The sequence below is a fragment of the Panulirus ornatus genome, chromosome 1 (assembly GCF_036320965.1).
Source record: "Panulirus ornatus isolate Po-2019 chromosome 1, ASM3632096v1, whole genome shotgun sequence".
NCBI lineage: Eukaryota > Metazoa > Arthropoda > Malacostraca > Decapoda > Palinuridae > Panulirus > Panulirus ornatus.
In genome coordinates this window covers 8451878-8475604 of record NC_092224.1, presented here as the reverse complement: position 1 = coordinate 8475604, position 23727 = coordinate 8451878, and the positions used below count along the sequence as shown (strand labels likewise).

The 23727-nt window shown below is 40.4% G+C and overlaps 1 protein-coding gene across 6 annotated transcripts in view; it reads left to right on the top strand.

Moving 5' to 3' along the window:
- The window catches only part of LOC139754989 (caspase-8-like), a 63685-nt gene that overhangs the window by 4750 nt on the left and 35208 nt on the right, over nucleotides 1-23727 (top strand). The window contains exon 1 of one of the 6 annotated variants that reach the window (XM_071673272.1): nucleotides 11188-11526. The exons of the other annotated variants lie outside the window; for them this stretch is intronic. The gene's annotated coding sequence lies outside the window, so the exon portion shown is untranslated. Of the gene's footprint in view, nucleotides 1-11187; nucleotides 11527-23727 lie in introns of those variants that run through there. 6 annotated transcript variants of the gene reach the window in all.

The window sequence follows — 23727 nt, the reverse complement described above, 5'->3', positions numbered from 1 at the left end:
GTTTGGGCACATGGAGAGAATGAGTGAGGAAAGGTTGACCAAAAGGATATATGTGTCGGAGGTGGGGGAACGAGAAGTGGGAGACCAAATTGGAGGTAGAAAGATGGAGTGAAAAAGATTTTGTGTGATCGTGGCCTGAACATGCAGGAGGGTGAAAGGAGGGCAAGGAATAGAGTGAATTGGATCGATGTGGTATACCGGGGTTGACGTGCTGTCAGTGGATTGAATCAGGGCATGTGAAGCGTCTGGGGTAAACCATGGAAAGCTGTGTAGGTATGTATATTTGCGTGTGTGGACGTATGTATATACATGTGTATGGGGGTGGGTTTGACCATTTCTTTCGTCTGTTTCCTTGCGCTACCTCGCAAACGCGGGAGACAGCGACAAAGCAAAAAGAAAAAAAAAATATATATATATATTCCTATGAGTCCACGGGGAAAATGAAACACAATAAGTTCCCAAGTGCACTTTCGTGTAATTTTCACATCATTAGGGGAGACTCAAGAGAGTTGATATACATCGAAGAGACGAAGCTAGGACGCCATTTGGTAAACATGTGATTGGGAACTTATCGTGTTTCATTTTTCTCGTGGACTCATAGGAATATCTTGATCACGCGCAAAATTGTGATCCTTTCCAAAATATATATATATTTATTTTTATACTATTCGCCATTTCCCGCATTACCGAGGTAGCGTTAAGAACAGAGGACTGAGCCTTTGTGGAAATATCCTCACTTGGCCCCCTTCTCTGTTTCTTCTATTGGATTATTAAAAACGAGAGGGGAGGATTTCCAGCCCCCCGCTCTCTTCCCTTTTAGTCGCCTTCCACGACACGCAGGGAATACATGAGAAGTATTCTTTCTCCCCTATCCCCAGGGATAATATATATATATATATATATATATATATATATATATATATATATATATATATATATATATATGTGGGTATGTATATTTGCGTGTGTGGGCGTATGTATATACATGTGTATGGGGGTGGGTTGGGCCATTTCTTTTGTGTGTTTCCTTGCGCTACCTCGCAAACGCGGGAAACAGCGACAAAGCAAAAAAAAAAATATATATATATATATATATATATTATCCCTGGGGATAGGGGAGAAAGAACACTTCCCACGTATTCCCTGTGTGTCTTAGAAGACGAATAAAAGGGAAGGGAGCGGGTGGCTGGAAATCCTCCCCTCTCGTTTTTTTCTTTTTTTTTAATTTTCCAAAAGAAGGAACAGAGAAGGGGGCCAGGTGAAGATATTCCCTCAAAGGCCCAGTCCTCTGTTCTTAACGCAACCTCGCTAATGCGGGAAAGGGCGAATAGTACGAAAAAAGAAAGAAATATATATATATATATATATATATATATATATATATATATATATATATATATATATATATATATATATATATATATATATATTATCCCTGGGGATAGGGGAGAAAGAATACTTCCCACGCATTCCTCACGTGTCGTAGAAGGCGACTAAAGGGGACGGTAGCGGGGGGCCAGAAACCCTCCCCTCCTTGAATTTTGACTTTCTAAAAGGGGAAACAGAAGAAGTCACGCGGGGAGTGCTCATCCTCCTCGAAGGCTCAGATTGGAGTGTCTAAATGTGTGTGGATGTAACCAAGATGAGAAAAAAGGAGAGATAGGTAGTATGTTTGAGGAAAGGAACCTGGATGTTTTGGCTCTGAGTGAAACGAAGCTAAATGGTTAAAGGGAAAGAGTGGTTTGGGAATGCCTTGGGAGTAAAGTCAGGGGTTAGTGGGAGGACAAAAGCAAGGGAAGGAGTAGCACTACTCCTAAAACAGGAGTTGTGGGAGTATGTGATAGAGTGTAAGAAAGTAAATTTTAGATTGATATGGGTTAAACTGAAAGTTGATGGAGAGAGATGGGTGATTATTGGTGCATATGCACCTGGGCATGAGAAGAAAGATCATGAGCGGCAAGTGTTTTGGGAGCAGCCGAGTGAGTGTGTTAGTGGTATTGATGCACAAGACTGGGTTATAGTTATGGGTGATTTGAATGCAAAGGTGAGTAATGTGGCACTTGAGGGAATAATTGGTATACATGGGGTGTTCAGTGTTGTAAATGGAAATGGTGAAGAGCTTGTAGATTTATGGGCTGAAAAAGGACTGGTAATTGGGAATACCTGGTTTAAAAAGAGAGATATACATAAGTATACGTATGTAAGTAGGAGAGATGGCCAGAGAGCGTTATTGGATTACGTGTTAATTGACAGGCGCGCGAAAGAGAGACTTTTGGGTGTTAATGTGCTGAGAGGTGCAACTGGAGGGATGTCTGATCATTATCTTGTGGAGGCGAAGGCGAAGATTTGTAGGGGTTTTCAGAAAAGAAGAGAGAATGTTGGGGTGAAGAGAGTGGTGAGAGTAAGTGAGCTTGGGAAAGAGACTTGTGTGAGGAAGTACCAGGAGAGACTGAGTGCAGAATGGAAAAAGGTGAGAACAAAGGAGGTAAGAGGAGTGGGGGAGGAATTGGATGTATTTAGGAAAGCAGTGATGGATTGCGCAAAAGATGTTTGTGGCATGAGAAGCGTGGGAGGTGGGTTGATTAGAAAAGGTAGTGAGTGGTGAGATGAAGAAGTAAGATTATTAGTGAAAGAGAAGAGAGAGGCATTTGGACGATTTTTGCAGGGAAAAAATGCAAATGAGTGGGAGATGTATAAAAGAAAGATGCAGGAGGTCAAGAGAAAGGTGCAAGAGGTGAAAAAGAGGGCAAATGAGAGTTGGGGTGAGAGAGTATCATACAATTTTAGGGAGAATAAAAAGAAGTTTTTGGAAGGAGGTAAATAACGTGCGTAAGACAAGGGAGCAAATGGGAACATCAGTGAAGGAGGGCAAATGGGGAGGTGATAACAAGTAGTAGTGATGTGAGAAGGAGATGGAGTGAGTATTTTGAAGGTTTGTTGAATGTGTTTGATGATAGAGAGGCAGATATAGGGTGTTTTGGTCGAGGTGATGTGCAAAGTGATAGGGTTAGGGAAAATGATTTGGTAAACATAGAAGAGGTAGTAAAAGCTTTGCGGAAGATGAAAGCCGGCAAGGCAGCGGGTTTGGATGGTATTGCAGTGGAATTTATTAAAAAAAGGGGGTGACTGTATTGTTGACTGGTTGGTAAGGTTATTTAATGTATGTATGATTCATGGTGAGGTGCCTGAGGATTGGCGGAATGCTTGCATAGTGCCAATGTACAAAGGCAAAGGGGATAAGAGTGAATGCTCAAATTACAGAGGTATAAGTTTGTTGAGTATTCCTGGTAAATTATATGGGAGGGTATTGATTGGGAGGGTGAAGGCAAGTACAGAGCATCAGATTGGGGAGGAGCAGTGTGGTTTCAGAAGTGGTAGAGGATGTGTGGATCAGGTGTTTGCTTTGAAGAATGTATGTGAGAAATCCTTAGAAAAGCAAATGGATTTGTATGTAGCATTTATGGATCTGGAGAAGGCATATGATAGAGTTGATAGAGATACTCTGTGGAAGGTATTAAGAATATATGGTTTGGGAGGCAAGTTGTTAGAAGCAGTGAAAAGTTTTTATCGAGGATGTAAGGCATGTGTACGTGTAGGAAGAGAGGAAAGTGATTGGTTCTCAGTGAATGTAGGTTTGCGGCAGGGATGTGTGAGGTCTCCATGGGGGTTTAATTTTTTTATGGATGGGGTTGTTAGGGAGGTGAATGCAAGAGTTTTGGAAAGAGGGGTAAGTATGCAGTCTGTTGTGGATGAGAGAGCTTGGGAAGTGAGTCAGTTGTTGTTCGCTGATGGCTGATTCATGTGAGAAACTGCAGAAGCTGGTGACTGAGTTTGGTAAAGTGTGTGAAAGAAGAAAGTTAAGAGTAAATGTGAATAAGAGCAAGGTAATATATTAGGTACAGTAGGGTTGAGGGTCAAGTCAATTGGGAGGTAAGTTTGAATGGAGAAAGACTGGAGGAAGTAAAGTGTTTTAGATATCTGGGAGTGGATCTGGCAGCGGAAGTGAATTATAGGGTGGGGGAGGGGGCGAAAATCCTGGGAGCCTTGAAGAATGTGTGGAAGTCGAGAACATTATCTCGGAAAGCAAAAATGGGTATGTTTGAAGGAATAGTGGTTCCAACAATGTTGTATGGTTACGAGGCGTGGGCTATGGATAGAGTTGTGCGCAGGAGGGTGGATGTGCTGGAAATGAGATGTTTGAGGACAATGTGTGGTGTGAGGTGGTTTGATCGAGTAAGTAACGTAAGGGTAAGAGAGATGTGTGGAAATAAAAAGAGCGTGGTTGAGAGAGCAGAAGAGGGTGTTTTGAAATGGTTTGGGCACATGGAGAGAATGAGTGAGGAAAGATTGACCAAGAGGATATATGTGTCGCAGGTGGAGGGAACGAGGAGAAGAGGGAGACCAAATTGGAGGTGGAAAGATGGAGTGAAAAAGATTTTGTGTGATCGGGGCCTGAACATGCAGGAGGGTGAAAGGAGGGCAAGGAATAGAGTGAATTGGAGCGATGTGGTATACCGGGTTGTCGTGCTGTCAGTGGATTGAATCAAGGCATGTGAAGCGTCTGGGGTAAACCATGGAAAGCTGTGTAGGTATGTATATTTGCGTGTGTGGACGTATGTATATACATGTGTATGGGGGTGGGTTGGGCCATTTCTTTCGTCTGTTTCCTTGCGCTACCTCGCAAACGCGGGAGACAGCGACAAAGCAAAAAAAAAAAAGAATATATATATATATATATATATATATATATATATATATATATATATATATATATATATGTATATTAGAAAGGGTAGTGAGTGGTGGGATGAAGAAGTAACAGTATTAGTGAAAGAGAAGAGAGAGGCATTTGGACGATTTTTGCAGGGAAAAAATGAAATTGAGTGGGAGATGTATAAAAGAAAGAGACAGGAGGTCAAGAGAAAGGTGCAAGAGGTGAAAAAAAGGGCAAATGAGAGTTGGGGTGAGAGAGTATCATTAAATTTTAGGGAGAATAAAAAGATGTTCTGGAAGGAGGTAAATAAAGTGCGTAAGACAAGGGAGCAAATGGGAACTTCAGTGAAGGGCGCAAATGGGGAGTTGATAACAAGTAGTGGTGATGTGAGAAGGAGATGGAGTGAGTATTTTGAAGGTTTGTTGAATGTGTTTGATGATAGAGTGGCAGATATAGGGTGTTTTGGTCGAGGTGGTGTGCAAAGTGAGAGGGTTAGGGAAAATGATTTGGTAAACAGAGAAGAGGTAGTAAAAGCTTTGCGGAAGATGAAAGCCGGCAAGGCAGCAGGTTTGGATGGTATTGCAGTGGAATTTATTAAAAAAGGGGGTGACTGTATTGTTGACTGGTTGGTAAGGTTATTTAATGTATGTATGACTCATGGTGAGGTGCCTGAGTTTTGGTGGAATGCGTGCATAGTGCCATTGTACAAAGGCAAAGGGGATAAGAGTGAGTGCTCAAATTACAGAGGTATAAGTTTGTTGAGTATTCCTGGTAAATTATATGGGAGGATATTGATTGAGAGGGTGAAGGTATGTACAGAGCATCAGATTGGGGAAGAGCAGTGTGGTTTCAGAAGTGGAAGAGGATGTGTGGATCAGGTGTTTGCTTTGAAGAATGTATGTGAGAAATACTTAGAAAAGCAAATGGATTTGTATGTAGCATTTATGGATCTGGAGAAGGCATATGATATAGTTGATAGAGATGCTCTGTGGAGGGTATTAAGAATATATGGTGTGGGAGGCAAGTTGTTAGAAGCAGTGAAAAGTTTTTATCGAGGATGTAAGGCATGTGTACGTGTAGGAAGAGAGGAAAGTGATTGGTTCTCAGTGAATGTAGGTTTGCGGCAGGGGTGTGTGATGTCTCCATGGTTGTTTAATTTGTTTATGGATGGAGTTGTTAGGGAGGTGAATGCAAGAGTTTTGGAAAGAGGGGCAAGTATGAAGTCTGTTGGGGATGAGAGAGCTTGGGAAGTGAGTCAGTTGTTGTTCGCTGATGATACAGCGCTGGTGGCTGATTCATGTGAGAAACTGCAGAAGCTGGTGACTGAGTTTGGTAAAGTGTGTGAAAGAAGAAAGTTAAGAGTAAATGTGAATAAGAGCAAGGTTATTAGGTACAGTAGGGTTGAGGGTCAAGTCAATTGGGAGGTGAGTTTGAATGGAGAAAAACTGGAGGAAGTGAAGTGTTTTAGATATCTGGGAGTGGATCTGGCAGCGGATGGAACCATGGAAGCGGAAGTGGATCATAGGGTGGGGGAGGGGGCGAAAATTCTGGGAGCCTTGAAGAATGTGTGGAAGTCGAGAACATTATCTCGGAAAGCAAAAATGGGTATGTTTGAAGGAATAGTGGTTCCAACAATGTTGTATGGTTGCGAGGCGTGGGCTATGGATAGAGTTGTGCGCAGGAGGATGGATGTGCTGGAAATGAGATGTTTGAGGACAATGTGTGGTGTGAGGTGGTTTGATCGAGTAAGTAACGTAAGGGTAAGAGAGATGTGTGGAAATAAAAAGAGCGTGGTTGAGAGAGCAGAAGAGGGTGTTTTGAAATGGTTCGGGCACATGGAGAGAATGAGTGAGGAAAGATTGACCAAGAGAATATATGTGTCGGAGGTGGAGGGAACGAGGAGAAGTGGGAGACCAAATTGGAGGTGGAAAGATGGAGTGAAAAAGATTTTGTGTGATCGGGGCCTGAACATGCAGGAGGGTGAAAGGAGGGCAAGGAATAGAGTGAATTGGATCGATGTGGTATACCGGGGTTGACGTGCTGTCAGTGGATTGAATCAGGGCATGTGAAGCGTCTGGGGTAAACCATGGAAAGCTGTGTAGGTATGTATATTTGCGTGTGTGGACGTATGTATATACATGTGTATGGGGGTGGGTTGGGCCATTTCTTTCGTCTGCTTTCCTTGCGCTACCTCGCAAACGCGGGAGACAGCGACAAAGAAAAATATATATATATATATATATATATATATATATATATATATATATATATATATATATATATATATATATATATATATATATATTCCTATGAGTCCACGGGGAAAATGAAATACGATAAGTTCCCAAGTGCACTTTCGCGTAATAATCACATCATCAGAGAATCACATCATCAGAGAAATATAAGTCAACTGATATACACATCGAAGAGACGAAGCTTCGTCTCTTCGATGCATATCAACTGACATATTTCTCTCTTGTGTCTCCCCTGATGATGTGATTATTACATGAAAGAGCACTTGGGAACTTATCGTGTTCCATTTTCCCCGTGGAGTTATATGAATATCTTGATCACGCGCAAAACTGTGATCCTTTCCAATATTCTTTCTTTTTCTTTCATACTATTCGCCATTTCCCGCATTAGCGAGGTAGCGTTAAGAACAAAGGATGAGGACTGGGCCTTTGAGGGAATATCCTCACCTGGCCCCCTTCTCTGTTCCTTCTTTTGGAAAAAAAAAAAAAATTGTAGGTGGAAGGATGGAGTGAAAAAGATTTTGAGCGATCGGGGCCTGAACATACAGGAGGGTGAAAGGCATGCAAAGAACAGAGTGAACTGGAACGATGTGGTATACCGGGGTCGACGTTCTGTAAACGGATTGAACCAGGGCATGTGAAGCGTTTGTGGCAAAACTTGGAAATGTCTGTGGGGCCTGGATGTGGAAAGGAAGCTGTGGTTTCGGTGCATTGCACATGACAGCTAGAGACTGAATGTGAACGAATGTGGCCTCATTTGAGTAGGGGTGCTATTTCATGTGTGGCGGGTTGGCGACAAAATGGATGAAGGGAGCAAATATGAATGAACATATGTATATATTCCTATGAGTCCACGGGGAAATGAAACACTGTACGTACCCAAGTGCACTTTCGTGTAATCACATCATCAGGGGAGATACAAACAAATAATATATGCCAGTTGATATACAACGAAGAGGTTAGGTTAGGTTAGTTTAGGTTAGGTTTGGTTAGGACGCCATTTGATAAAAAAAGTGACTGTCCAAGACAGACAATGAGTGTATCATAAACTTATAATGTGGACCAGAAGAGGAATTGATCACAAATTTTATTAACAATAAAGCTATCCAATTTGTTTAGACCTTCATTAATACTATGGTTATATTTCTTTGTGTATTTAATAACAAAAGATTCAATTTCTTGTGGTACTGGAGTTAGTTGATAACCAAGATGGCATTACTCCAGTCAGTACAATTATCATAGTTTTTAACGTTATTAAACAAGGCATTTGATTCCTGTCCTGTTCTTATACTATACTTATGTTGTTTAAGTCTAACAAAGATCCTTACCAGTCTGCCCAACATAAAACTTATCAAAATTTCTACATGGCACTTTATAGATGCATCCAGAACTTTCTGGTGATTTCCTGATCAAGCTATTCTTTATAGTATTATTGTTGCTGAAGGCAACATTTACATTAAAGGATTGAAGCAACATGGGAAGTAAAGTAAAATTATTATTAAAAGGGAGAACTAAAATATTCTTGGTGTCAGTGGGAGGTTTGGGTTCAACTCTATAAAATGATTTCTTAGCTAACTTAAGGGATCTATAAATGAAAGATAAGGGTACTTTAACTTGGATCCAATGGAATATATCTTCTCAAACTCATCATCAATAAACTATGGACTGATGGTTTCTTTAATAGGGACTTTAGGGAGTTCTCATCAAAACTAACGAATTTATGCTAAGGCAAATTAATGTTCTTATCCTTGTTTACAAAATCTAAGCTAATTAAAACATGCGATGGAGAAATTTTTCCTTGAACACTGCCACGGTGTTTAGCTAATCATTTGGATCATTTATAACCAGAAGAATTAACACAGAAGATAACTGGTCTGATAAAACATCCATCTTTGTAAGTTTTAGGAAGACCACATATATATATATATATATATATATATATATATATATATATATATATATCCCTGGGGATAGGGGATTAAGAATACTTCCCACGTATTCCCTGCGTGTCGTAGAAGGCGACTAAAAGAGGAGGGAGCGGGGGGCTGGAAATCCTCCCTCTCGTTTTTTTTTTTTTTTTTTTCCAAAAGAAGGAACAGAGGGGGCCAGGTGAGGATATTCCAAAAAAGGCCCAGTCCTATGTTCCTAACGCTACCTCGCTAACGCGGGAAATGGCGAATAGTTTAAAAGAAAAAAGAAAGAAGAAATATATATATATATATATATATATATATATATATTTTTTTTTTTTGCTTTGTCGCTGTCTCCCGCGTTTGCGAGGTAGCGCAAGGAAACAGACGAAAGAAATGGCCCAACCCACCCCCATACACATGTATATACATACGTCCACACACGCAAATATACATACCTACACAGCTTTCCATGGTATACCCCAGACGCTTCACATGCCTTGATTCAATCCACTGACAGCACGTCAACCCCGGTATACCACATCGCTCCAATTCACTCTATTCCTTGCCCTCCTTTCACCCTCCTGCATGTTCAGGCCCCGATCACACAAAATCTTTTTCACTCCATCTTTCCACCTCCAATTTGGTCTCCCTCTTCTCCTCGTTCCCTCCACCTCCGACATATATATTCTCTTGGTCAATCTTTCCTCACTCATTCTCTCCATGTGCCCGAACCATTTCAAAACACCCATTTGGAGGTAAGTTTGAATGGAAAAAACTTGGAGGAAGTGAAGTGTTTTAGATATCTGGGAGTGGATGTAGTAGCGGATGGAACCATGTAAGCGGAAGTGAGTCACAGGATGGGCGAGGGAGCGAAGGATTTGGGAGCGTTGAAGAATGTGTGGAAGGCGAGAACGTTATTTCTGAGAGAAAAAATTGGTATGTATTAAGGAATAGTGGTTCCAATAATGTTGTATGGTTGCGAGGCATGGGCTATAGATAGGGTTGTGCGGAGGAGGGTGGATGTATTGGAAATGAAATGTTTGAGGAAAATATGTGGTGTGAGGTGGTTTGATCGAGTAAGTAATGAAAGGGTGAGAGAGATGTATGGTAATAAAAAGAGTGTGGTGGAGAGAGCAGAAGAGGGTGTATTGAAATGGTTTGGTCACATGGATAGAATGAGTGGAGAAAGATTGACAAAGAGGATATATGTGTCAGAGGTGGAGGGAACGAGGAGAAGTGGGAAACCAAACTGGAGGTGGAAGGGTTGAGTGAAAAAGATGTTGAGCGATCGGGGCCTGAACATGCAAGAGGATGAAAAGCGTGCGAGAAATAGAATGAATTGGAACGATGTGGTATACCGGGGTCGACGTGCTGTCAATGGATTGAACCATGACATGTGAAGTGTCGGGTAAACCATGGAAAGTTTTGTGGGGCCTGGATGTGGAAAGGGAACTGTGGTTTCTCTGCATTATACATGACAGCTAGAGACTGAGTGTGAACGAGTGTGGCCTTTGTTGTCTTTTCCTTGCGCTACCTCGTGCGTGCGCAAGGGGAGGGGGTTGCCATTTCGTGTGTGGTGGGGTGGCAACGGAATAGATGAAGGCAGCAACTATGGATATGTACGTGTGTATACATGTATATGTCTGTATATGTATATATACGTTGAAATGTATAGGTATGTATATGTGCGTGTGTGGGCGTTTATGTATATACATGTGTATGTGGGTTGGTTGGGCCATCTCGTTTGTTTGTTTACTTGCGCTACCTCGCTAACGCGGGAGACAGAGACTAAGTATAATACATAAATAGATAGATAGATAAATAATATATATATTCTTTTTCTTTCTTTCTAAACTATCCGCCATTTCCCGCATTAGCGAGGTAGCGTTAAGAACAAAGGACTGGGCCTTTGTGGAATATCCTCACCTGGCCCCCCTCTGTTCCTTCTTTTGGAAAATTAAAAAAAAGAAAAAAAAAAAAGAGAGGGGAGGATTTCCAGCCTCCCGCTCTCTCCCCTTTTAGTCGCCTTCTACGACACGCAGGGAATACGTGGGAAGTATTCTTCATCCCCTATCCCCAGGGATAATATATATATATATATATATATATATATATATATATATATATATATATATATATATATATATTATTTTTTTTTTTGCTTTGTCGCTGTCTCCCGCGTTTGCGAGGTAGCGCAAGGAAACAGACGAAAGAAATGGCCCAACCCACCCCCATACACATGTATATACATACGTCCACACACGCAAAATATACATACCTACACAGCTTTCCATGGTTTACCCCAGACGCTTTACATGCCCTGATTCAATCCACTGACAGCACGTCAACCCCGGTATACCACATCGATCCAATTCACTCTATTCCTTGCCCTCCTTTCACCCTCCTGCATTATTATTATTATTATTATTATTATTATTATTATTATTATTATTATTATACATATTCGCCATTTCCTGCGTTAGCGAGGTAGCATTAAGAACAGAGGATTGAGCCGTAAGGGAATATCCTCAACTGGCTCTCTTTCTCTGTCCCCTCTTTTGGAAAATTGAAAAACAGGAGGGAAGGATTTCCAGTCCCTTGCTCCCTCCCCTTTAAGTCGCCTTCAACGGCACGCAGGGAATACGTGGTAAGTACTCTCTCTCCCCCCAGGGATAATATATATATATATATATATATATATATATATATATATATATATATATATATATATATATATATATTCTTTTTTTTCTTTTAAACTATTCGCCATTTCCCGCGTTAGCGAGGTAGCGTTAAGAACAGAGGACTAGGCCTTTTTTGGCATATCCTCACCTGGCCCCCTCTGTTCCTTCTTTTGGAAAATTAAAAAAAAAAACGAGAGGGGAGGATTTCCAGCCCCCCGCTCCCTCCCCTTTTAGTCGCCTTCTACGACACGCAGGAAATACGTGGGAAGTATTCTTAATCTCCTATCCCCAGGGATAATATATATATATATATATATATATATATATATATATATATATATATATATATATATATATATATATATATATATATATATTCCTGTGAGTCCACGGGGAAAATGAAACACGAAAAGTTCCCAAGTGCACTTTCATGTAATAATCACATCATCAGGGGAGACACAAGAGAGAAATATAACAGTCAGTTGATATACATCGAAGATTCTAAGCTAGGACGCCGTTTGGTAAACATGTGATTGTCCAAAACATACAACGAGCGTTCATAAACTTATCATTTTACAAATCTTGTCAACAATAAAGTTATCTAATTTGTACAGACCATCACCAATATTAAGATTATAATTCTTTGTATATTTAATAATAGAAGATTCAATGATATTTCTCTTGGTAATAGAGTTAGAGTTAACAACTGGGATGGCGTTACTCCAGCCAATACAATGATCATAGTTTTTAACATGATTAAACAAGGCATTTGATTCTTGTCCCGTTCTTATACTATATTTATGTTGCTTAAGTCTAACAGAAAGATCCTTACCAGTCTGACCAACATAAAATTTATCACAGTTTCCACAAGGAACTTTATAGATGCAACCAAGAGAATTTTCTGGTGAATTCCTGATTAAGATATTCTTTATAGTATTATTGTTGCTAAAGGCAACATTTACATTAAAGGATTTAAGCAACATGGGAAGCAAAATGAAATTATTATTAAAAGGGAGAACTAAAAGATTCTTGGTGTCAATGGGAGGTTTGGGCTCAACTCTATAAAATGATTTCTTTGCTAACTTAAGGGATTTATCAATGAAAGATCTAGGGTACTTTAACTTAGATCCAATAGAATATATCTTCTCAAACTCATCATCAATAAACTCTGGACTGCAAATACGTAATGCCCTTAGGAACATAGATTGAAATGATGATGATTTAACTCTGTCATGTTGAGATGAGTAATAATGGATATATGAGCATACATTAGTGGGTTTTCTGTATATGCTAAACTTAAACTTGTTTCCTTGTCTATGGATCATGCAATCTAAAAATGGTAACATACCAGGATTTTCATTTTCTACAGTAAATTTGATGGAAGGTACTAAATTGTTAAGTAAGGGGAGAAATATTTGTAAATTTTCATTTGTTGGCCAAACACAAAGAACATCATCTACATACCTAAACCAAATTGTATTAGAAGGTAAGATATCCTTTAGTAATTTTGTTTCAAAAAATTCCATATAAAGATTACTTAGTACAGGTGAAAGAGGGTTACCCATTGCCATACCAAATTTTTGAGCATAATAATCTCCATTAAATTGAAATACACAGTCTTTTATACACAATTTTATCAGTTCAGTGAAATTAGACTTTGAAACAGGTAAATGAATACCATCCAAGACATCAAATAAATATTCTAAAAGGTCATCAACTGGAACTTTAGTGAAAAGTGAGGAAACATCAAAGCTAACTAGTTTGAAATCAAAATTAATATTGATATTGTTTAGCTTGTTGACTAAATCTACATTGTTCATGATATTAGAATTTGATACCTTAACCACTAAAGGGCTTAATAAGGAAACTAACCATTTTGATGATTTATATGTGATAGAACCTACTGAACTCACTATCACAATTTCTACATGGCACTTTATAGATGCATCCAGGAGAATTTTCTGGCGAGTTCCTGATTAAGATATTCTTTACAGTATTATTGTTGTTGAACGCAACATTTGCATTAAAGGATTTAAGCAACATGGGAAGTAAAGTAAAATTATTATTAAAAGGGAAAACTAAAAGATTCTTGTTGTCAATGGAAAGTTTGGGTTCAATTCTATAAAATGATTTCTTTGCTAATTTGAGGGGTTTATCAATGAAAGATCTAGGATACTTCAATTTACATCCCATAGAATATATCTTCTCAAACTGATCATCAATAAACTCAGGACTACAAATACGTAATGCCCTAAGGAACATAGATTGAAATGATGATGATTTAACTCTGTCATGTTGAGATGAGTAATTATGGATATATAAGCATACATTGGTAGGTTTTCTGTGTATGCTAAACTTTAACTTGTTTCCTTGCCAATGGATCATGCAATATAAAAATGGTAACATACCATGATTTTCATTTTCTACAGTAAATTTGGTGGAAGGTACTGAATTGTTAAGTAAGGGGAGAAATGTTTGTAACTTTTCATATGTTAGCAGTAATTTTGTTTAAAAAACTTTTATTCAAAGATTACTTAGTACTGGTAAAAGAGGGTTACCGATTGCCATACCAAATTTTTGAGCATGATATTCTCCATTGAATTGAAATACAGTCTTTTATACACAATTTGATCAGTTAGATGAAAACAGACTTTGAAACAGGTAAATGAATATCATCCAAAACATCAAATAGATATTCTAAAAGGTCATCAACTGGAACTTTTGTGAAAAGTGAGCAAACATCAAAGCTAACAAGTTTGAAATCAAAATTAACAATGATATTGTTAAGCTTGTTAACTAGATCTACATTGTTCATGATATTAGAATTTGATATCTTACCTACTAAAGGCCTTAATAAAGAAACTAACCATTTTGACAATTAATATGTGATGGAGCCTACTGAACTCACTATAGGTCTTGCTGGAAAATTTTGTTTGTGTTTTGGTAAGTCCTTACATATATGACAATGAAGGGGACAAAGATGACAAACTTTTGATAAAAGAACCATTATCTTTCAACAACAACTTCATTTCTTTATTGAAATGGGAGTTAACTGCTTCTAGAGGATTCTAATTGAGTTTAGAATATATCGTGTCATCATTTAAAAGATCATTAAATTTAGATAAGTAATTACTTTTGTCCATAATCACAATGGTGTTATCCTTTTCTGCTTTAGTAATATGTATATCATTGTCTGTTTTTAAGTGTTAATAGTTCATATAAATCTTTTAGGGCAATTAGGTTCCAATGGTTTTGATAAACTGGCATACAGTAAACCCTTACAGATATTGATTTCATCATTAGATAATTTACTGCATTTCCAAGTATTTCTCACATAGATTCCTCAAAGCAAACACCTGATCCACACATCCTCTACCACTTCTGAAACCACTCTGCTCTTCCCCAGTCTGATGCTCTGTACATAGCTTTACCCTCTCAATCAATACCCTCCCATATCATATCCCAAGGAATACTCAACAGTCTTATACCTCTGTAATTTGAGCACTCACCTTTATCCCATTTGCCTTTATACAATGGCACTATGCATGCATTCCGCCAATCCTCAGGCGCTTCACCATGAACGATACATGCATTGAATATATATATATATATATATATATATATATATATATATATATATATATATATATATATATATATACATGCACCTGGGCATGAGAAGAAAGATCATGAGAGGCAAGTGTTTTGGGAGCAGCTGAATGAGTGTGTTAGCGGTTTTGATGCACGAGACCGGGTTATAGTGATGGGTGATTTGAATGCAAAGGTGAGTAATGTGGCAGTTGAGGGAATAATTGGTATGCATGGGGTGTTCAGTGTTGTAAATGGAAATGGTGAAGAGCTTGTAGATTTATGTGCTGAAAAAGGACTGATGATTGGGAATACCTGGTTTAAAAAGCGAGATATACATAAGTATACTTATGTAAGTAGGAGAGATGGCCAGAGAGCGTTATTGGATTACGTGTTAATTGACAGGCGTGCGAAAGAGAGACTTTTGGATGTTAATGTGCTGAGAGGTGCAACTGGAGGGTTGTCTGATCATTATCTTGTGGAGGCTAAGGTGAAGATTAGTATGGGTTTTCAGAAAAGAGGAGTGAATGTTGGGGTGAAGAAGGTGGTGAGAATAAGTGAGCTTGGGAAGGAGACCTGTGTGGGGAAGTACCAGGAGAGACTGTGTACAGAATGGAAAAAGGTGAGAACAATGGAAGTAAGGGGAGTGGGGGAGGAATGGGATGTATTTAGGGAATCAGTGATGGATTGCGCAAAAGATGCTTGTGGCATGAGAAGAGTGGGAGGTGGGCTGTTTAGAAAGGGTAGTGAGTGGTGGGATGAAGAAGTAAGAGTATTAGTGAAAGAGAAGAGAGAGGCATTTGGACGATTTTTGCAGGGAAAAAATGCAATTGAGTGGGAGAAGTATAAAAGAAAGAGACAGGAGGTCAAGAGAAAGGTGCAAGAGGTGAAAAAAAGGGCAAATGAGAGTTGGGGTGAGAGACTATCAGTAAATTTTAGGGAGAATAAAAAGATGTTCTGGAAGGAGGTAAATAGGGTGCGTAAGACAAGGGAGCAAATGGGAACTTCAGTGAAGGGCGTAAATGGGGAGGTGATAACAAGTAGTGGTGATGTGAGAAGGAGATGGAATGAGTATTTTGAAGGTTTGTTGAATGTGTCTGATGACAGAGTGGCAGATATAGGGTGTTTTGGTCGAAGGTGGTGTGCAAAGTGAGAGGGTTAGGGAAAATGATTTGGTAAACAGAGAAGAGGTAGTAAAAGCTTTGCGGAAGATGAAAAGCGGCAAAGGCAGCAGGGTTTGGATGGTATTGCAGTGGAATTTTTTTAAAAAGGGGGGTGACTGTGTTGTTGACTGGTTGGTAAGATTATTTAATGCGTGTATGACTCATGGTGAGGTGCCTGAGGATTTGCGGAATGCTTGCATAGTGCCATTGTACAGAGGCAAAGGGGACAAAGGTGAGTGCTCAAATTACAGAGATATAAGTTTGTTGAGTATTCCTGGTAAATTATCTGGGAGGGTATTGATTGAGAGGGTGAAGGCATGTACAGAGCATCAGATTGGGGAAGAGCAGTGTGGTTTCAGAAGTGGTAGAGGATGTGTGGATCAGGTGTTTGCTTTGAAGAATGTATGTGAGAAATACTTAGAAAAGCAAATGGATTTGTATGTAGCATTTATGGATCTGGAGAAGGCATATGATAGAGTTGATAGAGATGCTCTGTGGAAGGTATTAAGAATATATGGTGTGGGAGGCAAGTTGTTAGAAGCAGTGAAAAGTTTTTATCGAGGATGTAAGGCATGTGTACGTGTAGGAAGAGAGGAAAGTGATTGGTTCTCAGTGAATGTAGGTTTGCGGCAGGGGTGTGTGATGTCTCCATGGTTGTTTAATCTGTTTATGGATGGGGTTGTTAGGGAGGTGAATGCAAGAGTCCTGGAAAGAGGGGCAAGTATGAAGTCTGTTGGGGATGAGAGAGCCTGGGAAGTGAGTCAGTTGTTGTTCGCTGATGATACAGCGCTGGTGGCTGATTCATGTGAGAAACTGCAGAAGCTGGTGACTGAGTTTGGTAAAGTGTGTGGAAGAAGAAAGTTAAGAGTAAATGTGAATAAGAGCAAGGTTATTAGGTACAGTAGGGTTGAGGGTCAAGTCAATTGGGAGGTAAGTTTGAATGGAGAAAAACTGGAGGAAGTGAAGTGTTTTAGATATCTGGGAGTGGATCTGTCAGCGGATGGAACCATGGAAGCGGAAGTGGATCATAGGGTGGGGGAGGGGGCGAAAATTTTGGGAGCCTTGAAAAATGTGTGGAAGTCGAGAACATTATCTCGGAAAGCAAAAATGGGTATGTTTGAAGGAATAGTGGTTCCAACAATGTTGTATGGTTGCGAGGCGTGGGCTATGGATAGAGTTGTGCGCAGGAGGATGGATGTGCTGGAAATGAGATGTTTGAGGACAATGTGTGGTGTGAGGTGGTTTGATCGAGTAAGTAACGTAAGGGTAAGAGAGATGTGTGGAAATAAAAAGAGCGTGGTTGAGAGAGCAGAAGAGGGTGTTTTGAAATGGTTTGGGCACATGGAGAGAATGAGTGAGGAAAGATTGACCAAGAGGATATATGTGTCGGAGGTGGAGGGAACGAGGAGAAGAGGGAGACCAAATTGGAGGTGGAAAGATGGAGTGAAAAAGATTTTGTGTGATCGGGGCCTGAACATGCAGGAGGGTGTAAGGAGGGCAAGGAATAGAGTGAATTGGAGCGATGTGGTATACAGGGGTTGACGTGCTGTCAGTGGAGTGAATCAGGGCATGTGAGGCGTCTGGGGTGGACCATGGAAAGCTGTGTAGGTATGTATACACGTGTGTGGACATGTGTATGTACATGTGTATGGGGGGGGGGGGTTGGGCCATTTCTTTCGTCTGTTTCCTTGCGCTACCTCGCAGACGCGGGAGACAGCGACAAAGTATAAAAAAAAAAAAAAAAAAAAAAAAAAAAAAAATATATATATATATATATATATATATATATATATATATATATATATATATATATATAGTGACAGGTCATTTGAAGGCAAAGGAGAGTAATGTGGCACTTGAGGGAATAATTGGTGTGCATGGGGTGCTCATTGTTGTAAATGGAAATTGTGAAGAGCTTGTAGATTTGTGCGCTGAAAAAGGACTGGTGATTGGGAATACCTGGTTTAAAAAGAAGAGGTATACATAAGTATACGTATGTAAGTAGGAGAGATGGCCAGAGAGCGTTATTGGATTACGTGTTAATTGATAGGCGCGCGAAAGAGAGACTTTTGGATGTTAATGTGCTGAGGGGTGCAACTGGAGAGATGTCTGATCATTATCTTGTTGAGGCGAAGGTGAAGATTTGTAGAGGTTTTCAAAAAAGAAGAGAGAATGTTGGGGTGAAGAGAGTGGTGAGAGTAAGTGAGCTTGGGAAGGAGACGTGTGAGGAAGTACCAGGAGAGACAAAGTACAGAATGGAAAAAGTTGAGAACAAAGGAGGTAAGGGGAGTGGGGGAGGAATGGGATGTATTTAGGGAAGCAGTGATAGCTTGCGCAAAAAATGTTTGTGGCATGAGAAGAGTGGGAGGTGGGCAGATTAGAAAGGGTAGTGAGTGGTGGGATGAAGAAGTAAGATTATTAGTGAAAGAGAAGAGAGAGGCATTTGGACGATTGTTGCAGGGAAGTAATGCAAATGGCTGGGAGATGTATAAAAGAAAGAGGCAGGAGGTCAAGAAAAAGGTGCAAGAGGTGAAAATGAGGGCAAATGAGAGTTGGGGTGAGAGAGTATCATTAGATTTTAGGGAGAATAAAAAGATATTTTGGAAAGAGGTAAATAAAGTGCTTAAGACAAGAGATCAAATGGGAACATCAGTGAAGGGGGCTAATGGGGAGTTGATAACAAGTAGTGGTGATGTGAGAAGGAGATGGAGTGAGTATTTTGAAGGGTTGTTGAATGTGTTTGATGACATAGTGGCAGATATAGGGTATTTTGGTCGAAGTGGTGTGCAAAGTGAGAGGGTTAGGGAGAATGATTTGGTAAACAGAGAAGAGGTAGTAAAAGCTTTGCGGAAGATGAAAAACGGCAAAGCAGCGGGTTTGGATGGTATTGCAGTGGAATTTTTTAAAAAGGGGGGTGACTGTGTTGTTGACTGGTTGGTAAGATTATTTAATGCATGTATGACTCATGGTGAGGTGCCTGAGGATTTGCGGAATGCTTGCATAGTGCCATTGTACAGAGGCAAAGGGGACAAAGGTGAGTGCTCAAATTACAGAGATATAAGTTTGTTGAGTATTCCTGGTAAATTATCTGGGAGGGTATTAATTGAGAGGGTGAAGGCATGTACAGAGCATCAGATTGGGGAAGAGCAGTGTGGTTTCAGAAGTGGTTGAGGATGTGTGGATCAGGTGTTTGCTTTGAAGAATGTATGTGAGAAATACTTAGAAAAGCAAATGGATTTGTATGTAGCATTTATGAATCTGAAGAGGGCATATGATAGAGTTGATATGGATGCTCTGTGGAAGGTATTAAGAATATATGTTGTGCGAGGCAAGTTGTTAGAAGCAGTGAAAAGTTTTTATCGAGGATGTAAGGCATGCGTACGAGTAGAAAGAGAGGAGAGTGACTGCTTCTCAGTGAATGTCGGTTTGCGGCAGTGGTGCGTGATGTCTCCATGGTTGTTTAAGTTGCTTATGGATGGGGTTGTTAGGGAGGTGAATGCAAGAGTTTTGGAAAGAGGGGTAAGTATGCAGTCTGTTGTGGATCAGAGAGCTTGGGAAGTGAGTCAGTTGTTTGCTGATGATACACCGCTGGTGGCTGATTCGGGTGAGAAACTGGAGAAGCTGGTGACAGAGTTTGGTAAAGTGTGTGAAATAAGAAAGTTGAGAGTGAATGTGAATAAGAACGAGGTTATTAGGTACAGTAGGGTTGAGGGACAAGTGAATTGGGAGGTAAGTTTGAATGGAGAAAACTGGAGGAACTGAAGTGTTTTAGATATCTGGGAGTGGATTTGGCAGCGGATGGAACCATGAAAGTGGAAGTGAGTCATAGGGTTCGGGAGGGGGCGAAAGTTGTGGGAGCGTTGAGAAATGTGTGGAAGTCGAGAACGTTATCTCGGAAAGCAAAAATGGGTATGTTTGAAGGAATAGTGGTTCGAACAATGTTATGTGGTTGCGAGGCGTGGGCTATAGATAGAGTTGTGCGGAGGAGGGTGGATGTGCTGGAAATGAGATGTTTGAGAACAATATGTGGTGTGAGGTGGTTTGATCTAGTTAGTAATGAAAGAGTAAGAGAGAGGTGTGGCAATAAAAAGAGTGTGGTTGAGATAGCAGAAGAGGGTGTTTTGAAATGGTTTGGTCACATGGATAGAATGAGTGAGGAAAGATTGACAAAGAGGATGTATGTGTCAGAGGTGGAGGGAACGAAGAGAAGTGGGAGACCATATTGGAGGTGGAAAGATGGAGTGAAAATGATTTTGAGTGATCGGGGCATGAACATGCAGGAGGGTGAAAGGCGTGCAAGGAATAGAGTGAATTGGAACGATGTGGTATACTGGTGTCGACGTGCTGTCAATGGATTGAACCACGGCATGTGCAGAGTCTGGGGTAAACCATGGAAAGTTGTGTGGGGCCTGGATGTGGAAAGGGAGCTGTGGATTCGGTGCATTATACATGACAGCTAGAGACTAAGTGTGAACGAATATGGCCTTTGTTGTCTTTTCCTAACGCTACCTCGCGCACATGCGGGTGGAGGGGGTTGTCATTTCATGTGTGGCGGGGTGGCGACGGGAATGAATGAGGGCAGACAGTATGAATTATGTACATGTGTATATATGTATATGTCTGTGTGTGTATATATATGTATACGTTGAGATGTATAGGTATGCATATGTGCGTGTGTGGACGTGTATGTATATACATGTGTATGTGGGTGGGTTGGGCCATTCTTTCGTCTGTTTTCTTGCGCTGCCTCGCTAACGCGGGATACAGCGACAAAGTATGATTATATATATATATATATATATATATATATATATATATATATATATATATATATATATATATATATATATATATATATATATATATTATTTTTTTTTTTTTTCTTTGTCGCTGTCTCCCGCGTTTGCGAGGTAGCGCAAGGAAACAGACGAAAGAAATGGCCCAACCCACCCCCATACACATGTATATACATACATCCACACACGCAAAATATACATACCTACACAGCTTTCAATGGTTTACCCCAGACGCTTCACATGCCCTGATTCAACCCACTGACAGCACGTCAACCCCGGTATACCACATTGTTCCAATTCACTCTATTCCTTGCCCTCCTTTCACCCTCCTGCATGTTCAGGCCCCGATCACACAAAATCTTTTTCACTCCATCTTTCCACCTCCAATTTGGTCTCCCACTTCTCCTCGTTCCCTCCACCTCCGACACATATATCCTCTTGGTCAATCTTTCCTCACTCATTCTCTCCATGTGCCCAAACCATTTCAAAACACCCTCTTCTGCTCTCTCAACCATGCTCTTTTTATTTCCACACATCTCTCTTACCCTTACGTTACTTACTCGATCAAACCACCTCACACCACACATTGTCCTCAAACATCTCATTTCCAGCAGATCCATCCTCCAGCGCACAACTCTATCCATAGCCCACGCCTCGCAACCATACAACTATTCCTTCAAACATACCCATTTTTTTTAACTTTCTAAAATGGGAAACAGAAGAAGGAGTCACGCGGGGAGTGCTCATCCTCCTCGAAGGCTCAGCCTGGGGTGTCTAAATGTGTGTGGATGTAACCAAGATGTGAAAAAAGGAGAGATAGGTAGTATGTTTGAGGAAACGAACCTGGATGTTTTGGCTCTGAGTGAAACGAAGCTCAAGGGTAAAGGGGAAGAGTGGTTTGGGAATGTCTTGGGAGTAAAGTCAGGTGTTAGTGAGAGGACAAGAGCAAGGGAAGGAGTAGCAGTACTCCTGAAACAGGAGCTGTGGGAGTATGTGATAGAATGTAAGAAAGTAAATTCTCGATTAATATGGGAAAACTGAAAGTTGATGGAGAGAGATGGGTGATTATTGGTGCATATGCACCTGGGCATGAGAAGAAAGATCATGAGAGGCAAGTGTTTTGGGAGCAGCTGAATGAGTGCGTTAGTGGTTTTGATGCACGAGACCGGGTTATAGTGATGGGTGATTTGAATGCAAAGGTGAGTAATGTGGCAGTTGAGGGAATAATTGGTATACATGGGGTGTTCAGTGTTGTAAATGGAAATGGTGAAGAGCTTGTAGATTTATGTGCTGAAAAAGGACTGGTGATTGGGAATACCTGGTTTAAAAAGCGAGATATACATAAGTATACTTATGTAAGTAGGAGAGATGGCCAGAGAGCGTTATTGGATTACGTGTTAATTGACAGGCGCGCGAAAGAGAGACTTTTGGATGTTAATGTGCTGAGAGGTGCAACTGGAGGGATGTCTGATCATTATCTTGTGGAGGCTAAGGTGAAGATTTGTATGGGTTTTCAGAAAAGAAGAGTGAATGTTGGGGTGAAGAGGGTGGTGAGAGTAAGTGAGCTTGGGAAGGAGACTTATGTGAGGAAGTACCAGGAGAGACTGAGTACAGAATGGAAAAAGGTGAGTACAATGGAAGTAAGGGGAGTGGGGGAGGAATGGGATGTATTTAGGGAATCAGTGATGGATTGCGCAAAAGACGCTTGTGGCATGAGAAGAGTGGGAGGTGGGTTGATTAGAAAGGGTAGTGAGTGGTGGGATGAAGAAGTAAGATTATTAGTGAAAGAGAAGAGAGAGGCATTTGGACGATTTTTGCAGGGAAAAAATGCAATTGAGTGGGAGATGTATAAAAGAAAGAGACAGGAGGTCAAGAGGAAGGTGCAAGAGGTGAAAAAGAGTGCAAATGAGAGTTGGAGTGAGAGAGTATCATTAAATTTTAGGGAGAATAAAAAGATGTTGTGGAAGGAGGTAAATAAAGTGCGTAAGACAAGGGAGCAAATGGGAACTTCAGTGAAGGGCGCAAATGGGGAGGTGATAACAAGTAGTGGTGATGTGAGAAGGAGATGGAGTGAGTATTTTGAAGGTTTGTTGAATGTGTTTGATGATAGAGTGGCAGATATAGGGTGTTTTGGTCGAGGTGGTGTGCAAAGTGAGAGGGATAGGGAAAATGATTTGGTAAACGGAGAAGAGGTAGTAAAAGCTTTGTGGAAGATGAAAGCCTACAAGGCAGCAGGTTTGGATGGTATTGCAGTGGAATTTATTAAAAAAGGGGGTGACTGTATTATTGACTGGTTGGTAAGGTTATTTAATGTATGTATGACTCATGGTGAGGTGCCTGAGGATTGGCGGAATGCGTGCATAGTGCCATTGTACAAAGGCAAAGGGGATAAGAGTGAGTGCTCAAATTACAGAGGTATAAGTTTGTTGAGTATTCCTGGTAAATTATATGGGAGGGTATTGATTGAGAGGGTGAAGGCATGTACAGAGCATCAGATTGGGGAAGAGCAGTGTGGTTTCAGAAGTGATAGAGGATGTGTGGATCAGGTGTTTGCTTTGAAGAATGTATGTGAGAAATACTTAGAAAAGCAAATGGATTTGTATGTAGCATTTATGGA